A 26,866-nucleotide genomic window follows, 5' to 3' on the forward strand; every position below is an offset into this window, starting at 1 on the left:
GCACTATGATGTGATTCTGCCACTGCTGGATCCTGGCTGCATAGAAGAGGAGATAACATTGAGCACTCTAATCCAAAAGCTTTGACAAAGTTTTTTTCTATCGATGCTTAAAGTCACTGTTGCTGAGTCTTTGCTGAGATCTTTTAAAATTCTCCAGTGTGTGAGCAACTTTTCCATTCTTTTCCCTTCTAGGATATAGCAAACAAATACAGGAAACAGCAGACAGGGTATACTTGTAAAATTATTTGTAAATACTGCATACACTTTACCACATCATTTTTCATAATGCCAGCACTAAACTTTAACATAGATATCTATATGTTAATTACAGAAGGATGACTTTTATGAGTGACTTATGTCTATGATGCTGTTGTCTGACCAGGGCACATCAAATGCCAAATTAAAGCTCTTGTAGGTAAATGTATTATAGCGCCATGCATTGTGCCACTATAACACTTCCTGTTTCGCCTCATTACCGACACATGTATTATCATTTTGTCTGCCGACGCGGGGGAGTGAAAGCTTCCCCCTCCAGCGATGTCCCCAGAGCACCCAGTGCATCAGCTCAAAGCTGAAGCGCTGTGTCTCCTTCCAGCCGGCTCCTCTGCGCATGAGCGGGTTCTCGCTACCCACCGAGATCCCCTGCACACTCCAGAGCCGACACCCACCACAGCCAGCGACAGCTCTTTCCCTGCTGTAGTCAATGGGCATCACCACCTGCAGCTATTGAAATTGACAGCTGCGTGTGTCAGAATTAGGGAGGCCAATCCCGGGATCGGGATCGGCGGGATCCCGGGATTTGAGCCCAAAAATGCCGGGATTTGAATCCCGGGATTGGAGCTTCCAATCCCGGGATTCAAAGGATTACAGTGCGCATGTGCGGGAGGGTGGGTGTAAGTAATGACACTTACTATTAGGCGGGTGGCCGCGGCAGCCATGGACAATCTGAACGTGGCAGCACTTCAAATGTAGCGCCGGCCGCCAGCCAATCAGAGCTGGCGGCTCGGCAGCCAATCAGGGAAGCTGCCGCAGCAGCGGCAGCCAATCAGGAGTCACTGCTGCGACCGCTTCCCTGATTGGCTGCCGGTCCTCCAGCTCTGGTTGGCTGCCGGTCCGCCAGCTCTGGTTGGCTGGCGGCCGGCGCTTCATTTGAAATGCTCCCGTGTTCAGTGAGTCCATGGCTGCCACGGCCGCCCGCCTAATAGTAAGTGTCATTACTTACACCCACCCTCCTTCTCGCGCCGCTACCAACCCTTCCGCGCCGCTACCTACATCCTCCCACCTGCACCACTACCTACACCCACCCTCCCGCACCGCTACCTACACCCTCCCTACCTCCCGCACCGCTACCTACACCCTCCCTACCTCCCGCACCACTACCTACACCCTCCCTACCTCCCGCACCACTACCTACACCCTCCCTACCTCCCGCACCACTACCTACACCCTCCCTCCAGCGTTGCTCCCTACAACCTTCACTGGTCCCTACTGCAATCCCGGGATCCCGGGAATCCCGGGATTGAAAAAACGGCCCGGGATTGGCCTCCCTAGTCAGAATGGTCAGCAATACTGACCGTTCATACATTGCCCATGCATATTGGCCTGCTATCTATTAGATAGCAGCGCTGATATGGACAGGGGTGCTATGCCTGCACCGCAGCCATCATACATGAGGGAGAAGTGGTATAGCGCACATAACATGTGCTGATATCGCTTCTCCCCCATATCGCAGGCTAATATATTTACCCCCCTTGGTCCTTAGATTTGTAGAATTATATTTGCATTGTAATTGGTTGCTTTTTTCTGAGTGATGGGGCAAAACATCTTTTTATAGGGCAAAACGCAAAGGAAAAAGGCACACAGACCACACACAAAAAGAAACACTGTATAAGAAGACATCCCAAAAAGTACAATTTAAAGATGAAAAGAAAAAAAGAAAATACTAAAGGATAATCTCTATAATAAAATGAAGTGCTAAATATAGAACTGGGGGAAATATACTACAGGTTGATTTTAATCGATTTGAAAATCAATGAAAATCAATCTCAATAAATGTTGGGTTTCAGGGGCTCAAACACATTTCTAAACAAGTGATTTTTTTTATACTCATTTTTAAATATAAGTAAATCTGTGTTTTAGCCTTGGAAGTACGACACTAATTTTTATTGATTTTCATCACTTTAAATATATCAAAATCAACCTTTAGTAAATTCCCAATTTAGAGAGATTATGGGGTAGAGAGAGATGGAGTAAGAGAGGAAAAGAGAAGAGAAAAAGAAGTGTGACAAGAGAGACAAGAGGAAAGGGAGAGCTATACAGTAGAAGGAAAGAAAGAGAGAAAACATCTAGTTATCTATCATTTTAATTTTAGTGTTGACATTATGAAAAAATGATGTAACTGAGTGCTTTAACAGCTTCAGCTCTGAAAATGAGGCTTGGGTAGAGTGGTTCCACATATTTGCGGTCACACCGTTATCACAGTAACCACACTCTCTTAACCACCCTCCCTGCACTATGTTAATTGCCTGCACAAATGAAAGGGGAACTGGTAACTGCTGAGATGCACATAGAAACACTTGTTCTCTGAGACAACAGGTTTTGCTTAAGTTAAGAATGATACATTACAACGATATGATTTCCGATGTACTTGCAAAAATGCATCAATAAAATTTTGTACGTATTTTTCTGATTATTGTTACATTTGACCCTCTTAGTTTAATTTTCCTATCTGTGTAATGGCAAAATGTATATATTGAATGCATTATAGAGCTGTCTATTTTCTACAAAGCTATTACTATAGTCAGCTAAAATTATTTTTTTCTATCCTGTAATCCTATTTTTTTCTTCCAGTGCCCTATGGCAGTATCGGGATCCGGTCTTTAGGTCGACAAGAATTAGGTCGACAGTGTCTAAGTTGACCACTATTGGTCGACAGTAAGTAGGTCAACATGGTTTCTAGGTCGACATGTACTAGGTCGACATGACAAAAGGACGACATGAGTTTTTTCACATTTTTAATTTTTTTTAAACTTTTTCATACTTTACGATCCACGTGGACTACAATTAGGAATGGTAACATTGCCCGAAGCATGACGAGCGAAGCAATAATTGGGGTTACCCATCACTCTATGAAGAAAATGACACCAACATTTTTTTAAAAACTCATGTCGACCTTTTATCTTGTTGACCTAGTACATGTCAACCTAGAGTCCCTGTCGACCTAGAAACCATGTCGACCTACTTACTGTTGACCAATAGTGGTCGACCTAGCAACTGTCAACCTAAGTCTAGTCTAACTAACATACCAGACCCGGCAGTATCACATACCTACCGACTTTTGTATTTTCCTCTCCAGGAAAAGCCTAGAGAGGAGAAGCAGGTGGGCGGTGATAGGGAGGAGGTGAACTATCACATGATTAGGCCCAGTCCCCATGTATATTAATCCACTCACAAAACAAGGGCTTAGTGGGAAGAGATGGATGGATATAATTGGGGCAGAATATGACATCACTAATGGTGTGGCCTAGACAGTACTGGAGTTCAGAATACAATACAGAAAGCAGCCAAGGGTATGAATATACAGGCGGCTAAGAGAGAGAGGATAAATAAAAGTCCTCTGTATGCTGTACTCCTTAGGACAAATAAACAACATTTATTTTTATGTTATAGTACTTTAAAATATATTTATACCAAAAAGTGCCTTGTATTTTTTTTTTTATATGTAAAGTGATCTATTATTAATAATGAAGTACGTATGTCTACTAATATACAAGAATGCATAGGGTATCATTTTTGTTTTGCATTATTAGCGATTTTAGAACACAGTCACTAATTATAAACTTTATTCTAAGCCATACTTTATTCTTTCAGGATGTCTGGGAGTCACACAAATTTCATTTACAATCAGTGAAGAGTAAAGCGCTCTTTTCTGTTCACACCTACTTCCCTAGTGGGTGGGACCTAGATTCATCACATTTGCATCATCTTGGCCCCAGTCATGCAATGAAATCATGTGAATCTGGCATTGTGCTGCAGGGGCGGGTCTATTATAATGCAAATAGCATTGTCCCATCCCTCCAAGATAGCCTATGGTCCTTCAAAAAGACAAAAAAGGAGAGAAGTATGTTCTAATCTACATTAGATGACTTGATTTTTAATGATACCAATATTATATTTGTATCAGTGAATAACATGTTTTGGGTTTGTTTTTTCAAAATGTTTGCATCACAGGACTGAGGGTAAATCATCGATCAAAAATGCAGTTGCTGTTGTGAGCAAGCTTGAATATTTTCTGTATATTTTCTTTATCGATTAAACATAATAGTGGTCAAAGTTTGGCTTATTATTATTCAGTCTAATCCGTAACATTTATTTAGAATATTAGTGATACCTTTTCTTGATCTATAAGCTGTAAACTTTTATATTTTTTATAATTAGGTTTGAACAAACATTATCATTATTGTGTATTTGCTCATGTTTGGAGGCTGCTAGGTAACCACAGCCCCTGCGTCTCCTGCAGCGGAAGTGACGCGATATCCTGGTCACTTAGCAATGACCAGGAATTCACAGGGAGACAAACCGCAGTGGCAAGTAACACCTATCCTAGCAAGACCATACGGCAGAACTAACCTACTGTTGTTGTCCAATTTTATTCATATACTATAAATTCCATTAATTGCGAATTTACAATTATAGTGTGGAATGGCGAATATTGTATTGATAAAAGTTTGTATTCCAGAGAAAAGACCTGATCTAAAACAAACTTGACTCAATCAAAATGTTTGATTCTCTTTACACTTATCCTTCCTTATCTAAGAATGAAGATGTGATGAAGAAGATAATAGCTTCATGATAATTTTCTACTCATCGGGGGGGATTCAAATCTTATCGCACCCCTGATCTCCAGTCTAAAGTGACGGGTGATAGAAGGGCGATATTCAAATGCCTCCCGATTATCACGCTGATCGTGCCCATTATAGTCGGGTTTAGGCATGCAAAGCACCTATACCGACTAAAGTAATAGTTGCGTTTCTGAAAAGACCCAAACGGGTCTCTTACGTGCATTTCAGCTCACTGCCCATGGGGGTAGCGAGCTGAAATGAACTTGTTGCGCCCATTGGCAGTAACATTAGAATTCTGCTGGTGGGCGCGATTGTGGCCCAGGAGGGGGGAGAAAACATTTGAATCCGGCCCATTATGTAATTTTGTGTAAATGTACTATTTCAAGCTTTCAATATATACAGTACATGCTATTGCAATAAATAGTTGAAATCCCAAAGTCTATATTTTGTCAGCAATAGAGGTGAGTCCAAATGCAGGGGGCCCGGAAAACTCCCTTCTGCACAGCCTTGCCAGGGGCCACTACATGTAATATAGAGGATGGAATGTAGCAGCTGCACGAGCCCTGTACCAAGTCTGCTGTGTGTGTGGGGTATGGGTCGTTGGGTCGACACAACGTAGGTCGACAGTCATTAGGATGACCACTATTGGTCGACATGCATTAGGTCAACAGGGCCACTAGGTCGACATGGTCATTAGGTCGACATGTACTAGGTCGACAGGTCAAAATGTCGACATGAGGTTTTTTCTTTTTTTCGTGTCATTTTCTTCTAAAAGTGACGGGGAACCCCAATTAGTGCACATGTCCTCTTGCATGACGGGGAACCCCAATTAGTGCACGTGTCTTCTTGCATGGCTCGCTTCGCTCGCCATGCTTCGGGCAGGGTGCCTCACTACACTCGGCACAGACTACAATTCCCAATCGTAGTCCACGTGGATCGTAAAGTATGAAAAAGTCCAAAAATAAATAAAATATAAAAAACTCATGTCGACCTTTTGAACTGTCGACCTAGTACATGTTGACCTAGTGACCCTGTCGACGTAATGCATGTCGACCAATATTAGTTGACCTAATGACTGTCGACCTAAGTGGTGTCGACCTAATGACTGTATCCCTGTGTGTGTCTGTGGATCATCGCACCAGAGAGAGAATCTGTAAATGGCTTACCGTGATAATTGGGCCTGCATATCTCTGAAGTACTGTATTACATAATCTGCACTGTGTTGGGGCAGATTATAGCTTGTTACATGCTAATTTTGCATCCTTCATGGGCTGGCGACAATCACTCTAAAATCAAACATTTAGAACCCTCTTTCGAGAATTCCTGCATCTGCCCCTGGATGCCATACACTGTACTTGCCAACTTTTAAAAAGCCCCCTTCGGGTGTTTCCCAGAGTGAGCCCTATGTCAGTGGTACAGCGGGCTCACAGCACATTCATATCATCTGTGATTTGCATAATCTTACAGCGAGTAATGTGGCCATGGTGATTCAATACAAATCACGTCATCAAACTCTCAGGCCACTCGCTCCATGTAGGGAGTAGGTGGAAAATTTGGCTCTGCTGAACATGCCGGGGGAGTTTGCAGGCATGCCCTGCTATAATAAAAAGTTTAGCAAAGTAGTCAGGGGTGTGCCTTCGCTTCTGGAGATGGCTGCATTGAAAGTGGGGGGGAAAATGTGTTGGGCAATAATAAACACTGAGAACTGCAAAAAAAAAAAAAATATATATTGCTTAGTATTAGAATGTGATTACTTTATATCAGTTACAGCACACTTAGGGGGTAATTCCAAGTTGATCGCAGCAGGAATTTTGTTAGCAGTTGGGCAAAACCATGGGGGTAATTCTGAGTTGATCGCAGCAGGAAATTTGATAGCAGTTGGGCAAAACCATGTGCACTGCAGGGGAGCAGATATAACATGTGCAGAGAGAATTAGATTTGGGTGTGGTGTGTTCAATCTGCAATCTAAATTGCAGTGTAAAAATAAAGCAGACAGTATTTATAACCCACCCAAATCTAACTCTCCCTGCACATGTCTGCCTCCCCTGCAGTGCACATGGTTTTGCCCAACTGCTAACAAACTTGCTGCTGCGATCAACTCAGAATTACCCCCTTAGTGCACAGGTATATATGTGCATCATGTTTTACCTTCCAGATGATGGTTAGGTTATTTTCATGTTAGTTTAGGCATTCTAGGGCTGAGTAGGAGAGAAGCAAGCTAAAAACTGGTCATGAAAATGTACTATGCCTCAGAATTGAATATGAATGCTCAAAGCTATGCATTATGGTGTTTTACATAAATAATTTAATAAGCAGGAATCATGCTTCTGTGAATTCATGCTCAGGCTTCCAGTAAAAATCTAATTTGATCCCAAATTAAGCAATATGTGCAACTGTTACATGCAGATGTATGTGTGTGTATATGTGTGTGTGTGTGTACATATATATATATATATATATATATATATAAAACATATTGTCAAAGGAAATGCCCACTTACACTTATGTAGACTTTTGTTTTGTACTTATCCAATTGATATTACTAATTGCTTTATGTATTCTTAAATACTGTATTTAGGCCATCTTCCTACCATATTACCTACGCCAGTGGTTCTCAAACTGTGTGTGTAGGCACCCTGGGTTGCCCCGGACCACTTACAGGGGTGCCTTGGATTGGTGGTCCAGGACCAATGCAAATCATTAATTATTTATGGTCAATGTAACAAGCAAAATCAGTGCTTGTGGCTGCCAATCATAAAATATATAGACAAATAGAAGCATATCTTGTCCCTCTTCATACAGTTGAACCTAAGGATGACATATAAACACAATTTACCTAATTTTATATTTATTTTTTAATTTCTCAGTAAGAAACTTTTGGCCTAAGGGTACCGTAAAAGAAATTCTGATATTCTAGGGTGCCGTGATTCAAAAAAGTTTGGGAACCACTGACCTATGCCCAATTTTTCTATTCCATTCCCCTTGTGCACAACACAAATGTTGTAATTTCTCTGTTTTTCTTAAATTATGGATATCTGTTCTGCTTTCTAGAAGCTCATCTGTATCACAAAGCTCATCTATATCATCTGTGTCACATTATGTAGACAATCTTTTTTGTATTCATAAACTCTTTTTTATACTTATGGTGAGTTGCGTTCAGCATCAACTTGCACAGCTCATCAAAAATATCTCACCAAATACATCTATTAAAGGTTTTTCAGTTTGGTTAGGTATATCTTCTATCAGAGTGCATCATGCACATGTCATCTTATTATTACACTTTATATATAAAATGCCAACATATTAAATAGCACTGTACATTGCGGAGTCCATGATACCAGTGGCGGCACCGGGGTCAGTAACACCCAGCGCAGGCAATAGTACCCACATGCATGAGTTCAGAAAAGGGACATGGCCTTGGCTAATGGGGCGTGGCCAGGGCGGATCTACTGTGAAACTAATGAAGCTTAAGCTTAAGAGCCCCTAATCCCAGAGGGACCTGAAGCAACTTTTTTCACCTCTTGTTTTAATGTACTGTATGTTATATGTAGCTCATCATCAATATCAATCAGGCTTCTTGTACAGCATAGCAGCTATTACAGCTTGTATGTGCGTCGTTTAGTACTGCAGGAGCTGCTGGGAGTTGTAGTCTAGCGCTGGGATTTATGCTCCGTTAATAGTGTGAAACGTGTATCCGTTTTAAACTACAATTCCCAACAGCCTGCAGAACTTTTCATTTGTGAAATTCCCTGGAATGGCCGAGCCTAAGAGGACCTGTTCCATTATGTATTATATGTTTCAGTAATAAATGTATTATTTATCATTACCTGTCTTTTTGCACTCCCTGTAATTGTTTTTTGTTTTCTATCCTAGGAAGGATGCTGGGAACAATAATAGGTGAGAAGGAGCCCAGGACAAGGAGGTGTCTAATAAGGTAAATTTGCTGGTGCTGAGCATTGTGTGCTGCCCTTGCAAAGGCAGAAAGGCCCTTTGGACCTTATTGGCTGTTGCCCTATTGTTGCTGTTTGTGAAGGTCCCCCCAATAAGGTTCAAGCTTCTAAGTCCCAAAAATGTAGGTCCGCCACAAGGCTTGACCTCGTGGGTGTTCCCCTCTGCCGACACAGAGGTGACATGGCCAAGTGGGAAGCCCCCCTGTCTGCATCACTCCAGGGGCATGCCTAGCATCTCTGGAGATGTTGGGCTGCCCCAGCGACTTGTGCCTGCATTGTCAGCTTCTCAGTGACAGGAGCTGGTTGCTGCAGGATAATTACAGACTGCAGCACCCAGCACCTGTCACTGCGGAGGAGCCAGTATTTTGGTGTCACCCTTTCCGTGCATGTCACCGGGGATTGGCCAGCAACCCCTGAACTCCCCTTCTGATGCCTGTACATGATACAACTTACATACAAAACACCAGAGCCGGCCCTAGCCAATTTGATGCCCTAGGCAAAATTTTGTCTGGTGCCCCCTAGCTCCGCCGCTAGTTCTGCATCTGTACCTGTAACGCTCAGGTAGTGGGGCCCACCGGGGGGGTTACCCTGTGGGCCAGTTCAACTCTGCACAATGCCACACAGTAATGACCATAATACATATAATTCCACACAGTAAAGGAACCTTACACATATGCCCCACATTAGTAATGCCCATAATACACATAATGCCACACAGTAATGCACCTTACACATATGCCCCACATTAGTAATGCCCATAATACACATATACTGCCACAGATACTGCCACACTTGCTGGTTATACAAAAAGATCTGTATCAAACATGTAGAAACTGTCCATTCTCTTCACTGTTCAGTGTGTTTGCTGGTGTCTGTTACTCCCGTTAACTGCATGCACTTTACTTTATACTGTGGGAGCTAAATGCTCTGCCCTCCAGTCTGATGTGTCCGAAAGTCACGCTGCACTGATGTTTCATATAGAAATAGCACAACGCAACTTACTGACCACGTTACAGTGCTAGATGGCAGGGGAATTTTACGGTATGGACTGACTAGGAAATAAAGTGTGGGGAGAACACTGCCCATGTTATGTCCCTGCAGACACCTGGGAATTGCACAGGGATAAGGGACACAGGATAACAGGGTCCCCCTCCCCTATGTGCACAAGCAGTATAGGTGATGTCAGGTTTCTGTGAAGCAGTCTTCCAAAATACACATGTGTTATCATAAGAAGCCATCCAGTAATAACCTTATATAGTCAGTAAAAATGTCACAGGTCCAGGAATTGCATTTACTGGGCTTCTGCTGTCTGTCTGAGGTCTCACAAGTCAGGGGCATTCAATCATGTCAGAGGAAGTTTAAGGCACAGTGTGCATTTTTTTTTACAAATGTAAACAGCAGTGTATACAAGTACTGATTGAATACATTGGAAAGTAACAGTTTGCGGACTGTCCCTCCCAGCATGAGATACTGCAGGGACATGCTTGGATGCCCCTAGACATGCTTGGATGCCCTAGGCAAATGCCTAGCCTGCCTATAGCTAAGGCCGGCTCTGCAAAACACAATAATGATGGCCATGCCCCAATGAACTTACAATCTGTGATGTGATATGTGAGTAGCAAATGATACTGTATATTAGGTAGTAGAACAACAATTGCAGCTGTTGACAGGGAAACACTCTGTGACTACTGTAAGGCAGAAATCATATCTGTTAATAATAAAGAAGACACATCAATGGCAGTTTTCTGCAGCTACCAATCATCCAGCGGTGTTGCTACAGTTATACTGTAGAAACTGGAAACCTGTGACTGTAGAAATGTCAAAACAGGCAGCTGTTCACACCTATGACTGCCGTCACATACTGTATTTCTCAGTCCTTTTGTCAGGCCCCCTGCTAATTCCTTTTCTCAGGGTACCTATTTTTATTTCTAAGCAAAAGATTAAGGATACAAAAAATACATAAATTGAGTTTTTTTTCCATGCATGAAGGGTCATGTGATATAGCATGGAGATCTGGGGGGTGGTGGAGAGGGCTGCGATGGACTCTGTGAAACTTTATGAAAACAGGGGCGTGTTTCTGCCATTTAGGGGGTGGTAAGAGGTCAGGGATCTCCGTCATTGGGCAGAATTTTCCTGACCTCTTTGACGAGCGGCTTGTGCTGCACCATTAGGAGTTGTAAGCCACCTGATGGTTGAGTAATCCGATGCTGCATCATAGGATGCAGCTCGTATCACTACTGCAGCAGGAGGCATCTGTTTGTAACAGACGCCTCCTGCTGCTTCACTATACAGCGCTATCACTGCTGCTTCGGAGAAAGCAGCAGTGATAGCAACTCTAGCCTAGGGCAGAATGTAATGGTGTCCGAGATCATTGGAGGTGCGGGAAGCTGGCCAATCTCGGTCTTTTTTTTAAATGGGCAATCACTTACGAGGTAAAACCTTGCTTTGTAAGTAATTAAAACATGTCAGATTTTGTCCGGAATCCCACACCTCCGGCAAACTCGACCCACATCTGAAGTAGGCCTGTAGTCACATCCCTATAGCAGTTCACTCTGCAACCTAATCGGTAAACAGAAATAAATATCACAAATCGCATGAATAACAAGGAGGTAAACTGAATTAGGGTTTGCACTTTCATTTTTTACTTAAGATAATTTTGACCACCTCTATCCTTTTACAAAAATGGGGAATTTTTTTAAAGTCCTGTCAGAATCTGGGCTGGAACCGAAAGGTGACTGGACTGGGACCAGAACTGGAGCTGGACTGGGACCGGGAGGTGACCGTACTGGGACTGGTATTTGGCCAGAATGGAACCGGGGGTATTGCTGGGTTCAGTAGTACTTTGGAACAGATATAGCTGAGCTGGGACTAGGAAATGTAGAGAATGAGTCTATGTTCCAGGAGCTTGTTCTGTGGCAGGAGACTGTAGAAAGTACACACAATATTATATACTTGCAGGTGAATGTTAGAGAAAGCAGGGAAACTGTGCAGACTGCTCATGAGAAGATAATCCTTAGAATGAGTACTCAGAAAATGGCTGTGGTGTGTACACACGGTGAGATCCTTGCTATGTTCGATTTTTACTTGCGATTTCCATTGAACTCCCCGGAGCCCAGATAGGACAGATTTTGACTAACTTTTCTTGAGATATGGACTATGTGTGCTTACGATTTTGGCTTATGTGAGATTTTGGCTTATGTGAGATGTCATTGACATGTGAGATGAACTAGTTAGTACACCGATCTAGCAAGGATTGACTTGCCTGCACAGTCTATCTTTTCTTGCGATGCTGACCTGGCGGGACAGCGCATCGGGATCTCAAGGTGACTTTCACCTTGCGATTTGCACTAACTTTTCTTGCGATTTTGACTATATAATCAAAATCTCAAGAAAAAATCTCACCGTGTGTACACACAACTTTTATATGATGCAGATGAATGGTTTGCTTGCAGGGCTCTGTGCAATTTGCAAATAGCAGGCAAGATACTGTAGTCAGATGAGGCTCACAGGTGAATGATTAGTCAGGAAGGAGTTGCCCAAACTAAGAAGCAGACACTTAGACAAGGCTGAAGATTACTGCTGACTGGAAACTTGAATGCTCTGAAGAATTCTGAAATCAGTGGGCTGCAGCTGAAGTCTTCACAGAGCTCAGAGGCTGGTGACAGATATGCTGTAGCTTGAATTACAGAAAATTAGCTGATTAGTGCACAAGGAACCATTGCCGGATTCCCACTAGGCACATAATTCACATGCCTATGGGCGGGTCATAATGTAGGCTTCCTAACTAGGGCGGAGCCAGAGACTGAGAGCCTATGAAGGTTTGCATTTGTGATTCATTCCCCTGGCTCCGCTCCCCTGTATCAGCACACTAGCAGGAGCAGGTCTTGAAAGTGGCTCAGGAAGAAGCTGACAGATCTGACAGTGAAGGGGGGGGGGGGGGGGGGGGTGTATGCACTCACCAGTATTTGAGATGACGCCTGGACTTAAACCTCTAGCAGTAGGGGCTCACACAATAGGCATGAGCCCTCAAGGTTATAACCTGGAGTGTAGCAGCAGGATGTCTCCGCAAGGTAAGGCAGACTAAGATGGAGTGACTGAAGACAGCAGGACTTGATGACAACTGGATACACAGCAGGGCAGGAGTTAACTGTAAAACAATCCCCCGTCACAGAAGTACAAAAGCATTGTACAGCGGCGATGCTTTTGTACTTCAGGAGTAGCTCCCAGCCAGCGCAGCTCCTGCGCCCTGGCCGGGAGCTACTCGTCGCTGCCCGGGTCGCAGCGGCTGCATGTAACATCACACAGCTGTCACGGCCCGCTCCCGGAACGGTCTGGCCATGCCTGCGTTGGCTGGACTGCGGCCAGAATACGGCAGCCAAATGTCGTCTTGCCACCCGCTCCTGCCCAGCGACCGCCTCTGCCTGTCAATCAGGCAGAGGCCATCACTTGGCTACGACAGCCGGCGGCTGTCTGGCATGCGCCGCTGCACTGCAGTGCTGACGCATGCGCACTTCTGACCTGATCACTGCGCTGTGATGAACGGCAGCGTGCAATCAGGTCAGAATGACCCCCATAGAGCACACCACATCAGAGAGGTAAGGGTTCCCCAACCAGACACAAAGGATTGCTTACAATATTTATGCAGAAGAACTTAAAATTTATTTATAGTGACCAACAACTGTAATCAAGAGCATTTGATATTATTCAGTAAAGCACAAAATTCAATAATATTAAGAATCATATTAAGAATCACTGTTACCTTCTTAATAATTTGAATGTGTCATAATTAACTTTTGCATAGCTAGTGTCCGCGGACCGGACTGCACCCCCTAAATGGCGGTTTAACGCCGCCGTCCAACCCCATCCCGCCCAGCGACCGCCTATGCCTGTCAATCAGGCAGAGGCGATCACTAGGCAACAACTGCCTTCAGTCGTTTGGCATACACCGGCGCATGCGCAGTTCTGACCCGATCGCACCACTGCGAACAAATGCAGTGTGCGATAGGGTTGGAATGACCCCAATTGTACCTTAACACACAGGCTCTATTTGGTAAGGCCAGGGTCTTTCTGCATTAGATGGCACTCACTGTGATGCTTTCTGTATTACATGGTGGTCATTTAATGCTTTTTGTATAATATGGCAGGCAATGCAATGCTCCCTGCGTTTTATGGTGATCGCTACAATGGTCTCTATGATATGCAAATTACTACAATGCTCCTTGCATATATACCCTGTCCAGCAATGACCACCATGCATGCATAGTCAGCGGGACCGTGCAAGCGCAGAAGCCTCGGCACAATGCTTCCTATTATATGTAGTGATGAGCGGGTTCGGTTCCTCGGAATCCGAACCCCCCCGAACTTCACCCATTTTACACGGTTCCGAGGCAGATTCGAATCTTCCCGCCTTGCTCGGTTAACCCGAGCGTGCCCGAACGTCATCATCCCGCTGTCGGATTCTCGCGAGATTCGGATTCTATATATTGGAAATGATAGTGAGAGGACGTGGCTGGCGTCCTCTCAGTTTTATTCAGGTGGCTGCAAATATCTGTGCTCACTGCTTTATTGTGGGGACTGGGGACCAGCAGTATTATATAGGAATAGTACAGTGCAGAGTTTTGCTGACCAGTGACCACCAGTATTATACGTTCTCTGCCTGAAATACGCTCCATATCTGTGCTCAGTGTGCTGCATATATCTGTGCTCACACTGCTTTATTGTGGGGACTGGGGACCACCAGTATTATATAGGAGGAGTACAGTGCAGAGTTTTGCTGACCAGTGACCACCAGAATTATACGTTCTCTGCCTGAAAAACACTCCATATCTGTGCTCAGTGTGCTGCATATATCTGTGCTCAGACTGCTTTATTGTGGGGACTGGGGACCACCAGTATTATATAGGAGGAGTACAGTGCAGAGTTTTGCTGACCAGTGACCACCAGTATTATACGTTCTCTGCCTGAAAAACGCTCCATATCTGTGCTCAGTGTGCTGCATATATCTGTGCTCACACTGCTTTATTGTGGGGACTGGGGACCACCAGTATTATATAGGAGGAGTACAGTGCAGAGTTTTGCTGACCAGTGACCACCAGCATTATACGTTCTCTGCCTGAAAAACGCTCCATATCTGTGCTCTGTGTGCTGCATATATCTGTGCTCACACTGCTTTATTGTGGGGACTGGGGACCACCAGTATTATACAGGAGGAGTACAGTGCAGAGTTTTGCGGACCAGTGACCAGTGACCACCAGTATTATACGTTCTCTGCCTGAAAAACGCTCCATATCTGTGCTCAGTGTGCTGCATATATCTGTGCTCACACTGCTTTATTGGGGGGACTGGGGACCACCAGTATTATATAGGAGGAGTACAGTGCAGAGTTTTGCTGACCAGTGACCACCAGTTTTATACGTTCTCTGCCTGAAAAACGCTCCATATCTGTGCTCAGTGTGCTGCATATATCTGTGCTCACACTGCTTTATTGTGGGGACTGGGGACCACCAGTATTATATAGGAGGAGTACAGTGCAGAGTTTTGCTGACCAGTGACCACCAGCATTATACGTTCTCTGCCTGAAAAACGCTCCATATCTGTGCTCAGTGTGCTGCATATATCTGTGCTCACACTGCTTTATTGTGGGGACTGGGGACCACCAGTATTATACAGGAGGAGTACAGTGCAGAGTTTTGCGGACCAGTGACCAGTGACCACCAGTATTATACGTTCTCTGCCTGAAAAACGCTCCATATCTGTGCTCAGTGTGCTGCATATATCTGTGCTCACACTGCTTTATTGGGGGGACTGGGGACCACCAGTATTATATAGGAGGAGTACAGTGCAGAGTTTTGCTGACCAGTGACCAGTGACCACCAGTATTATACGTTGTCTGCCTGAAAAACGCTCCATATCTGTGCTCAGTGTGCTGCATATATCTGTGCTCACACTGCTTTATTGTGGGGATTGGGGACCAGCAGTATTATATAGGAGGAGTACAGTGCAGAGTTTTGCTGACCAGTGACCATCAGTATTATACGTTGTCTGCCTGAAAAACGCTCCATATCTGTGCTCAGTGTGCTGCATATATCTGTGCTCACACTGCTTTATTGTGGGGACTGGGGACCACCAGTATTATATAGGAGAAGTACAGTGCAGAGTTTTGCTGACCAGTGACCAGTGACCACCAGTATTATACGTTCTCTGCCTGAAAAACGCTCCATATCTGTGCTGCATTGTAGTATATAGTAGGAGTACAGTGCATAATTTTGCTGACCACCAGTATATAATATATAGCAGTACGGTACAGTAGGCCACTGCTCTACCTACCTCTGTGTCGTCAAGTATACTATCCATCCATACCTGTGGTTCATTTCAGTTTTGCACAGTTTGCTGACCACCAGTATATAATATATAGCAGTACGGTACAGTAGGCCACTGCTCTACCTACCTCTGTGTCGTCAAGTATACTATCCATCCATACCTGTGGTGCATTTCAGTTTTGCACAGTTTGCTGACCACCAGTATATAATATATAGCAGTACGGTACAGTAGGCCACTGCTCTACCTACGTCTGTGTCGTCAAGTATACTATTCATCCATACCTGTGGTGCATTTTAGTTGTGCGCAGTATATATAGTAGTAGACCATTGCTATTGATACTGGCATATAATTCCACACATTAAAAAATGGAGAACAAAAATGTGTAGGGTAAAATAGGGAAAGATCAAGATCCACTTCCACCTCGTGCTGAAGCTGCTGCCACTAGTCATGGCCGAGACGATGAAATGCCATCAACGTCGTCTGCCAAGGCCGATGCACAATGTCATAGTAGAGAGCATGTAAAATCCAAAAAAATAAAGCTCAGTAAAATGACCCAAAAATCTAAATCAAAATCGTCTGAGGAGAAGCGTAAACTTGCCAATGTGCCATTTACGACACGGAGTGGCATGGAACGGCTGAGGCCCTGGCCTATGTTCATGGCTAGTGGTTCAGATTCACATGAGGATGGAAGCACTCATCCTCTCGCTAGAAAAATGAAAAGACTTAAGCTGGCAAAAGCACAGCAAAGAACTGTGCGTTCTTCTAAATCACAAATCCCCAAGGAGAGTCCCTTATACGTCACCTGGACCGCATTCATCAGAAGTCATTGACAAGTTCAAAAACTTTGGATGACAGCGGAAGCAGTCCACTGACCACTAAATCCCTTCCTCTTGTAAACACGCTCCTGCAAACTACACCACCAACTCCCTCAGTGTCAATTTCCTCCTTAGACAGGAAAGCCAATAGTCCTGCAGGCCATGTCACTGTCAAGTCTGACGAGTCCTCTCCAGCCTGGGATTCCTCCGATGCATCCTTGAGTGTAACGCCTACTGCTGCTGGCACTGCTGTTGTTGCTGCTGGGAGTCGATCGTCATCCCAGAGGGGAAGTCGGAAGACCACTTGTACTACTTCCAGTAAGCAATTGACTGTCCAACAGTCCTTTGCGAGGAAGATGAAATATCACAGCAGTCATCCTGCTGCAAAGCGGATAACTCAGGCCATGGCAGCCTGGGCGGTGAGAAACGTGTGTCCGGTATCCACCGTTAATTCACAGGCAACTAAAGACTTGATTGAGGTACTGTGTCCCCGGTACCAAATACCATCTAGGTTCCAATTCTCTAGGCAGGCGATACCGAAAATGTACACAGATGTGAGAAAAAGAGTCACCAGTGTCCTAAAAAATGCAGTTGTACCCAATGTCCACTTAACCACGGACATGTGGACAAGTGGAGCAGGGCAGACTCAGAACTATATGACTGTGACTGCCCACTGGGTAGATGTATTGCCTCCCGCAGCAAGAACAGCAGCAGCGGCACCAGTAGCAGCATCTCGCAAACGCCAACTCGTTCCTAGGCAGGCTACGCTTTGTATCACCGCTTTCCATAAGAGGCACACAGCTGACAACCTCTTACGGAAACTGAGGAACATCATCACAGAATGGCTTACCCCAATTGGACTCTCCTGGGAATTTGTGACATCAGACAACGCCACCAATATTGTGCGTGCATTACATCTGGGCAAATTCCAGCACGTCCCATGTTTTGCACATACATTGAATTTGGTGGTGCAGAATTATTTAAAAAACGACAGGGGCGTGCAAGAGATGATGTCGGTGGCCCGTAGAATTGCGGGCCACCTTCAGCATTCAGTCACCGCGTGCCGAAGACTGGAGCACCAGCAAACACTCCTGAACCTGCCCTGCCATCATCTAAAGCAAGAGGTGGTAACGAGGTGGAATTCAACCCTCTATATGCTTCAGAGGAAGTGGGAGCAGCAAAAGGCCATTCAAGCCTATACATCTGCATACGATATAGGATAAGGAGGGGGAATGCACGTGACTCAAGTGCAGTGGAGAATGATTTCAACGTTGTGCAAGGTTCTGCAACCCTTTGAACTTGCCACACGTGAAGTCAGTTCAGACACTGCCAGCCTGAGTCATGTCATTCCCCTCATCAGGCTTTTGCAGAAGAAGCTGGAGACATTGAAGGAGGAGCTAAAACAGAGCGATTCCGCTAGGCATGAGGGACTTGTGGATGGAGCCCTTCATTCGCTTAACCAGGATTCACGGGTGGTCAATCTGTTGAAATCAGAGCACTACATTTTGGCCACCGTGCTCGATCCTAGATTTAAAACCTACGTTGTATCTCTCTTTCCGGCAGACACAAGTCTGCAGAGGTTCAAAGACCTGCTGGTGAGAAAATTGTCAAGTCAAGCGGAACGTGACCCGTCAACAGCTCGTCCTTCACATTCTCCCGCAACTGGGGGTGTGAGGAAAAGGCTAAGATTTCCGAGCCCACCCGCTGGCGGTGATGCAGGGCAGTCTGGAGCGAGTGCTGACATCTGGTCCGGACTGAAGGACCTGCCAACGATTACTGACATGTCGTCTACTATCACTACATATGATTCTGTCACCATTGAAAGAATGGTGGAGGATTATATGAGTGACTGCATCCAAGTAGGCACGTCAAACAGTCCGTACGTATACTGGCAGGAAAAAGAGGCAATTTGGAGGCCCTTGCAGAAACTGGCTTTATTTTACCTAAGTTGCCCCACCTTCAGTGTGTACTCTGAAAGAGTGTTTACTGCAGCCGCTCACCTTGTCAGCAATCGGCGTACGAGGTTACTTACAGAAAATGTGGAGAAGATGATGTTCACCAAAATGAATTATAATCAATTCCTCCGTGGAGACATTCACCAGCAATTGCCTCCAGAAAGTACACAGGGACCTGAGATGGTGGATTCCAGTGGGGACGAATTAATAATCTGTGAGGAGGGGGATGTACACAGTGAAAGGGGTGAGGAATCGGACGATGAGGAGGAGGTGGACATCTTGTCTCTGTAGAGCCAGTTTGTGCAAGGAGAGATTGATTGCTTCTTTTTTGGTGGGGGCCCAAACCAACCAGTCATTTCAGTCACAGTCGTATGGCAGACCCTGTGGCTGAAATGATGGGTTTGTTAAAGTGTGCATGTCCTGTTTATACAACATAAGGATGGGTGGGAGGGCCCAAGGACAATTCCATCTTGCACCTCTTTTTTCTTTCATTTTTATTTGCATCATGTGCTGTTTGGGGACTATTTTTTGAAGTGCCATCCTGTCTGACACTGCAGTGCCACTCCTAGATGGGCCAGGTGTTTGTGTCGGCCATTTGGGTCGCTTAAATTAGTCACACAGCTACCTCATTGCGCCTCTTTTTTTCTTTGCATCATGTGCTGTTTGGGGACTACTTTTTTAATCTGCCATCCTGTCTGACACTGCAGTGCCACTCCTAGATGGGCCAGGTGTTTGTGATGCCCACTTGGGTCGCTTAGCTTAGTCATCCAGCGACCTCGGTGCAAATTTTAGGACTAAAAATAATATTGTGAGGTGTGAGGTTTTCAGAATAGACTGGAAATGAGTGGAAATTATGGTTATTGAGGTTAATAATACTATGGGAACAAAATTACCCCAAAATTCTATGATTTAAGCTGTTTTTGAGGGGTTTTTGTAAAAAAACACCTGAATCCAAAACACACCCGAATCCGACAAAAAATTTTCAGGGAGGTTTTGCCAAAACGCGTCCGAATCCAAAACACGGCCGCGGAACCGAATCCAAAACCAAAATACAAAACCCGAAAAATGTCCGGTGCACATCACTAATTATATGGCAGCTACCACAATGCTCTCTGCATTTATACCATCTCCATCAATGGCCACCATGCATGCACAGTCAGCTGGACCATGCATGCGCAGGAGCCTCGGCAGCAAGGAAGAGCTCCTGTCCCTGCTGGTGTGCAAAGATACATCCTGCTGTAAGAATTGCATCCGGAAATGCGATTCTGGGTGCTATTACAATGCTATGATCGCATTGCAAATGCATTCTTGATAAATGGGCCCCAGAATACGTAAGGTTTTATTCTAAGGTAGTAACTTGCAAATAGTATAACTTGCAAGTAACTTGCAAACGGTATATAAACCACAATACAGTATTTCAAAAGAAAAAGGTAGAAAACTGCGCCGTAAAGAATATAGCAAGCCTGGGAGTGGTGAAAAAGACTGCTCCCACTCGGTGCTAGTCTTGTGGGATGTAGACAGACAGACCAGGAATCCAAGAACTTCGGTGGCTCGGCTTTGCAAGGTATTGGCAGACTGGTATAACAGGAACAGCTCCAGGATCAGCAACCTCCTTACATCAGACCACAAATGTAATGACCTTGCAAAGCCGAGCCACAGAAGTTCTTGGATTCCTGGCCTGTCTGTCTACATCCAATAAGACTAGCGCCGAGTGGGAGCAGCCTTTTTCTCGTTTATGTACAATACAGTATATTTAGATATGTAAAGTAGACCTTTCTTCCGTGAGTTAAAATGATCATATTTATAACAAGCTGTACTGCAGTTTATTTATTTATTCACTTTTTTTTATCCAGTATTTTTCCCGGGCTTCTTATACGTCGCTGCCTAACAAGCCTTGCTTGGGAAAAATGGAGGAACGTTGAGACAAGAAATGTATGGGGACTTAATGGGGGGAATTCATTTGTTTGAAAAGTCGGTTGGGTGTCTGTTTTTTCCTGCCTATTAGAAAAACAGACACCCAGCTAATTGAATACCGCCCTTTGAATGACACAAGGAACCATGTTTTTTGAGCTTCACTGTTAGTGTTTCTGCTCATCCTTAGCAACCCTACTCAAGTCAGTTGACAGCATAGAAATGAAACAGGAGAATGCTGTAATCAAGCATGCAATACAAACCCATGGAAAGTTTATGTAGTGTTTTAATATATTTAATGAAGCAATACTGAACTAGAAAAAGCATGCATCTTTGACCTGATAATGCAGTGTATAACATCAATATCTGAAATGACATAGGCCCTCATTCCGAGTTGATCGGTCGCAAGGCGAATTTAGCAGAGTTGCTCACGCTAAGCCGCCGCCTACTGGGAGTGAATCTTAGGGCCCTCATTCCGAGTTGTTCGCTCGTTCTTTTTCATCGCATCGCAGTGAAAATCCGCTTAGTACGCATGCGCAAAGTTCGCACTGCGACTGCGCCAAGTAACTTTACTATGAAGAAAGTATTTTTACTCACGGCTTTTTCTTCGCTCCGGCGATCGTAATGTGATTGACAGGAAATGGGTGTTACTGGGCGGAAACACGGCGTTTCAGGGGCGTGTGGCTGAAAACGCTACCGTTTCCGGAAAAAACGCAGGAGTGGCCGGGGAAACGGTGGGAGTGCCTGGGCGAACGCTGGGTGTGTTTGTGACGTCAACCAGGAACGACAAGCACTGAACTGATCGCACAGGCAGAGTAAGTCTGGAGCTACTCTGAAACTGCTAAGTAGTTAGTAATCGCAATATTGCGAATACATCGGTCGCAATTTTAAGAAGCTAAGATTCACTCCCAGTAGGCGGCGGCTTAGCGTGTGTAACTCTGCTAAATTCGCCTTGCGACCGATCAACTCGGAATGAGGGCCTAGCTTCTTAAAATTGCGACCGATGTATTCGCAATAATGCGATTACTAACTACTTAGCAGTTTCAGAGTAGCTCCAGACTTACTCTGCCTGTGCGATCAGTTCAGTGCTTGTCGTTCCTGGTTGACGTCACAAACACACCCAGCGTTCGCCCAGGCACTCCCACCGTTTCTCCGGCCACTCCTGCGTTTTTTCCGGAAACGGTAGCGTTTTCAGCCACACGCCCCTGAAACGCCGTGTTTCCGCCCAGTAACACCCATTTCCTGTCAATCACATTACGTTCGCCAGAGCGAAGAAAAAGCCGTGAGTAAAAATACTTTCTTCATAGTAAAGTTACTTGGCGCAGTCGCAGTGCGAACATTGCGCATGCGTACTAAGCGGATTTTCAATGCGATGCAATGAAAAATACCGAGCGAACAACTCGGAATGAGGGCCATTATACACATTGAATAGTTCTAATAATACTTTGTGAGCGGTCCATTTACAAAATATTTAGTATTTATAATTTCACCTACAATATTTCGGCAGAATTCAAGTGAAATAAAGACGAGAGCCGTGAGCTACTGCACTGCTCTAATTAATGCCGGATTATGTCTGAGACTCTTATTCACTGTAAGCGAGTCTGTACGTGGCATAAATGCATATTTTAAATCTTAAATATAAACTGTCTTCCATTTTTTCTATTGGCATAATGCCAAGTTGGTTTGTTTCAGTGTAGTTATGTAATATTGAGGTTCCTTTCCATATAATTGTTGGTAGGTAAAGTAATGTACAATGCTGCTAAATTATAAGGTATGAATATTAGAGCTTAATGCCTGAGCCTTGCACAGTGTAAGATTCTATTTTAACAGCCCAAAGATATAATACAGGGCCATATTAACAGCATTTGAGGCCCTGGGCAAAGCAACATACTGGGCCTATCCACCCATTCACAGGAACAAATGAAAATAAAATCATAAACTACCCCTCAGTTGGTACTGCGTCATCTCTCCACATGCTTCTATACAGCGAATGACTGTTAGCACTCTGATTGGTGGATAGCTCCAGTCATCCATTAATCAGCATTCTTATCCATTCACTGAGTTAGCCTGTACCACCGCTGACGGGAGACTTTTCCACTTATCCACTACCCTTTCTGTGAACTAATTTTTCCTTACATTTCCCATGTACCTTCCTCCCTCCAGTTTCAGTGTATGTCCTTGTGTTCTAATACTTCTCTTTACTTGAAGAATGTTTATCTCCTGTACCTTGGTAAAATACCTGATATATTTGAAAGTTTCTATCATGCCCCCCCCCCCCCCCTTTCCCTCCGCTGCTCCAAACTATATATGTTAGGTTATTTTAGCTTTGCCAGGTACGTTTTGCATTATTACTTCTTTTTTTCCAGCTACTGATTCTTCTCCCTATGCAACCAAGCATCTGACTTGCCCTTTTCATTGCTTTGTTACATTGCTTCCCTGCCTTTTAAGCTATGTTCACATTGCCATTGCCGGGTGGCTTCCTGTCCCGGTAATATGCTGGGTCGGGTTGCCATTCGGGGGTGGGGCCAGAGGCGGCATCGTGGGCGGGGGCTCTGGCGTCGCTGGAGATGACGGCATCTCCAGCGCCGCCTCTCCCTATGCTCTGATCGGGTGCGGGGTCACATAGACCCGGGTAACACGTTCACACTGCGCCTGACCCGGTAATAATCCGGGAATAACCCTTCTTTATTCCCGGGTTGAATTACCGGGTCAGGCGATTGGGAATTCAGCAGTGACCTGTTCACACTCCACAGGGCCCCTTGTCGACCTGGCAAAATACCAGATCGATACCGGGTTTTTGGTGCAGTGTGAACGGGGTATAAATAACTTCATATAGTGACTCCTAAATCCCTTTCCTCCTCAGTAGTTTCCATTATGGTACCATTGATACTATATTTAGCCCTTGGGTTTTTGAGACCGAAGTTCAGGATTTTGCATTTTTAGCATTAAACTGTAGTTGCCATGTTTTGGCCATTCCTCAAGTTTACCTAGATCACCAATCATTTGTTTTACCACCCCCCCCCCCCCCTTCTGATGTATCTACCCTGTTGTATATCTTTGTGTCATTGGCAAAAAGGTACAGTGTACTTTCCCTTCAATACCATTTGCAATGTTACCAACAAAAATATTAAAGAGAACTGGTCACAGTACAGATCCCTGGGGTACTCCACTTGTAACATTTCCCTCCTTAGAATGCACGCCATTTACTACATCTGTTTTCTAACCTGCAACAAAGTTCTTATCCATTGAACTGTTTTATAATCCAATCCCATGCTTTAAAGTTTGTTTAGCAGTCTGCGATGTGGGACTGCATCAAATGCCTTACCAGAGTCTAGATATGCTACATACCCGCCCCTGCTTTGATCTATTATTTTAGTCACAAATCAAAAAAGTCAATAGGATTTGTTTGGCATGATCACCCTAGTAACGCCATGCTCTTTGAGATCCTGTAACATGTTGGATTTTTAGATATTCCACAACTTACTTTTAATAGCGTTTCCATTACTTTCCCTACTACTGATGTAAGACTGTAGTTACTTGCTTCTTCCTTGCTTCCACTTTGGGCAGTGGTACTTCATTCGCTCTTTCCCATTCCTCTAGAATTGTTCCTGCAGCTAGTGAGTGGTTGAATAATTCTGTTAATGGTGCTACCAGCTCTTTTTTTTAGGCTCTTTTAGTATTCTTGGATGTATCCCCTCTGGTCCCATTGATTTATCCACTTTCAGTTTTTAGAGCTCTGTTAGGACCTTCTACTCTGTAAAAGTACTTTCATGTACTTTATTTTTATGAATTTCCTTGCAACTTAACTGTGGCACCTTACCATCTCCTTCTGTAGTGAATATTGAGAAAAAAATTGTTGTTTGTATAATCTACTGTTGAATTATCTCCATAAACCAAACTCTCACTATCTGACTTTAATCTTATTATTCCTCCATTTAATTTTCTCCTTCTATTTATATACTTTATGAAAGTTTTTTCCCATTTAATTACTGATTGGGCCATTTCCTCCTCAGCTTCTGCCTTTGCATGCCTGATCACCTTCTTAGCTTTCTTCCATTTGGCAAGATACACCTCTTTGTCGTTATTACATTGAGACTCTTTTGTAAACCACACTGGTTTCCTTTTCCTAGTGCTTCTCCTAACCCTTTTGATACAAAGGTCATTTGATTTTAGTATTGCATGTTTTAATTTTTCCCACCTCTCCTTCCAAGTTCCTCCAATCTGCCAATGAATCGCTTACAAAACTACCCATTTTTGCAAAGTCAGCCTTCCTAAAATCAAATAGCTTTGTTTTTTTTGTGTGGCATGAGTTGGAACCTCTCTTTATACTAAACCATACTGCTTGATGGTCACTGGATCCTAGGTTCTCACCTACACATATGTGTGATATCCTGTCACCATTTGTGAGTATCTGTGCAATTGGGCTCCCTCACCAATTTCTTGAGGGATGCTCCATGTAAGGAATTTAGAAATTTGTCACTTGTAGTTCAATTTGCAAAGATCACTCCCAGTTTACATCAGGTAGATTCATGTCTTCCATGATTATTACCTCTTCCTTTAAAGCCATTTTAGTTATGTCTGACTCCTGCTATAGGTTCCTATGCAGTTCCTGCCCTGGCCTGGTGATCTATAGTTCATCCCAATGTGAATAGTGTCCTTGTCCCCATTGCTACCTCTCCTCTGATTCTCAACATCCAGTCCTTCCTAAATAAATTTTATCCTGGTATAGCTATGACCCAGTCATGATTCTCATTGCACTATGATAATGTAATAGCCACAATATCCAGTTCATCCTTTGTCACTATCACAATTAGCTATGGAATTTTGTCTCCTAAGTTCCTAGCTTCTGCACACATAGAAGTAAGATTTTATTTTGTACATCTGTTATTCCTAGCCATGTTCAGACAGTACTTATCAAAATGTCCGGTTTAAAGTTGAAATGACCTGTTAGCTGTTCAGTTTTTGTTTTTTTTAACTATTCAGAAATCACACTTTTGAACCCCTCAGCCATGGCTGTCCCTAACTGAATCAAAAGATATAGTAAGTCTGATTAAGACAGGCTACACCTGACCAGTAGTGGACAAGTGATTAAAGGAGATAATGAGCACTGTGTAATATTATCTTCAGTATCAACTTATGAATAATATACGTACCAAAATAATAAATTCAAGAGCTTATATGATGGGTATTCCTCAGGATGCCAGCAGGTTTGTCACTGCTGCAGTAAATTCCAGGATACCACAGTCTGCTCCTTATACTTTAATATGTGGATACCCAAAAGTGTACAATGAAATAATATAATAGTGTAGCATATTCAGAGCATGGTGACTACAGGAAGTTACATTATGTAAATAACTGCAAACATGTGCTTAAGTGCAAAAAAAGAATCATATTATTTGTGTACAAGAAATCCATGTGTTTTGAATCATGTAATTCCCGTAAAAGGTCCTCTATTGTTTAATAAGGCTATGTGTGGAAAAGAAAATATGTAGCCACATATTGCAGTAATTTTCATAAAACCGATAATTTATTGAAATACATCTTAAGCTGGGCATGCGCTATACAATTATCTGGCAGGTCGTCTGCCAGATCTGGCTGGTTGGAATGAAAATTTTGTGATGGATGAGAGTAAATGACATCATCATTTTCTCTCAAACACTGGAAAATGGACAAAACCTGTCGTTCAGACAAATTAGTTAAATCCGTGATTTAACAATTTGCATAAATAACAGTTTTTGTCCATTTTCCAGTGTTTGGTAGCATATAATGATTGTTATTTACCTGCATCCATTACCAGATTTTCATTCCAACCAGCCAGATCTGGCAGATGATCTGCCAGATAATTGAATTAGTGAAACAAAAATGGGGTATAGAGAACTGCTGTGCCCTAAGCGGCTGCAGTAGGGGTACACTCTGGGTATCACTCCACACCCGATAACAGAACGAATAGAGGGGGACATTCCGAGTTGATCACTCGCTATCTACTTTTTGCAGTGCTGCGAACAGATAGTCGCCGCCTATAGGGGAGTGTATTTTTGCTTTGCAAGCGTGCGATCGCATGTGCAGCCGAGCAC

General features: G+C 43.9%; 1 long non-coding RNA gene across 4 annotated transcripts in view; it reads left to right on the forward strand.

Moving 5' to 3' along the window:
• The window catches only part of LOC134928029 (uncharacterized), a 495,002-nt gene that overhangs the window by 340,961 nt on the left and 127,175 nt on the right, over window positions 1-26,866 (forward strand). For all 4 annotated transcript variants that reach the window (XR_010177815.1, XR_010177813.1, XR_010177812.1 and 1 more), the window contains one exon: window positions 8,715-8,775. This is a non-coding gene — a long non-coding RNA (uncharacterized LOC134928029). The remainder of the gene's footprint in view (window positions 1-8,714; window positions 8,776-26,866) is intronic.

The sequence above is a fragment of the Pseudophryne corroboree genome, chromosome 5, assembly GCF_028390025.1.
Source record: "Pseudophryne corroboree isolate aPseCor3 chromosome 5, aPseCor3.hap2, whole genome shotgun sequence".
NCBI lineage: Eukaryota > Metazoa > Chordata > Amphibia > Anura > Myobatrachidae > Pseudophryne > Pseudophryne corroboree.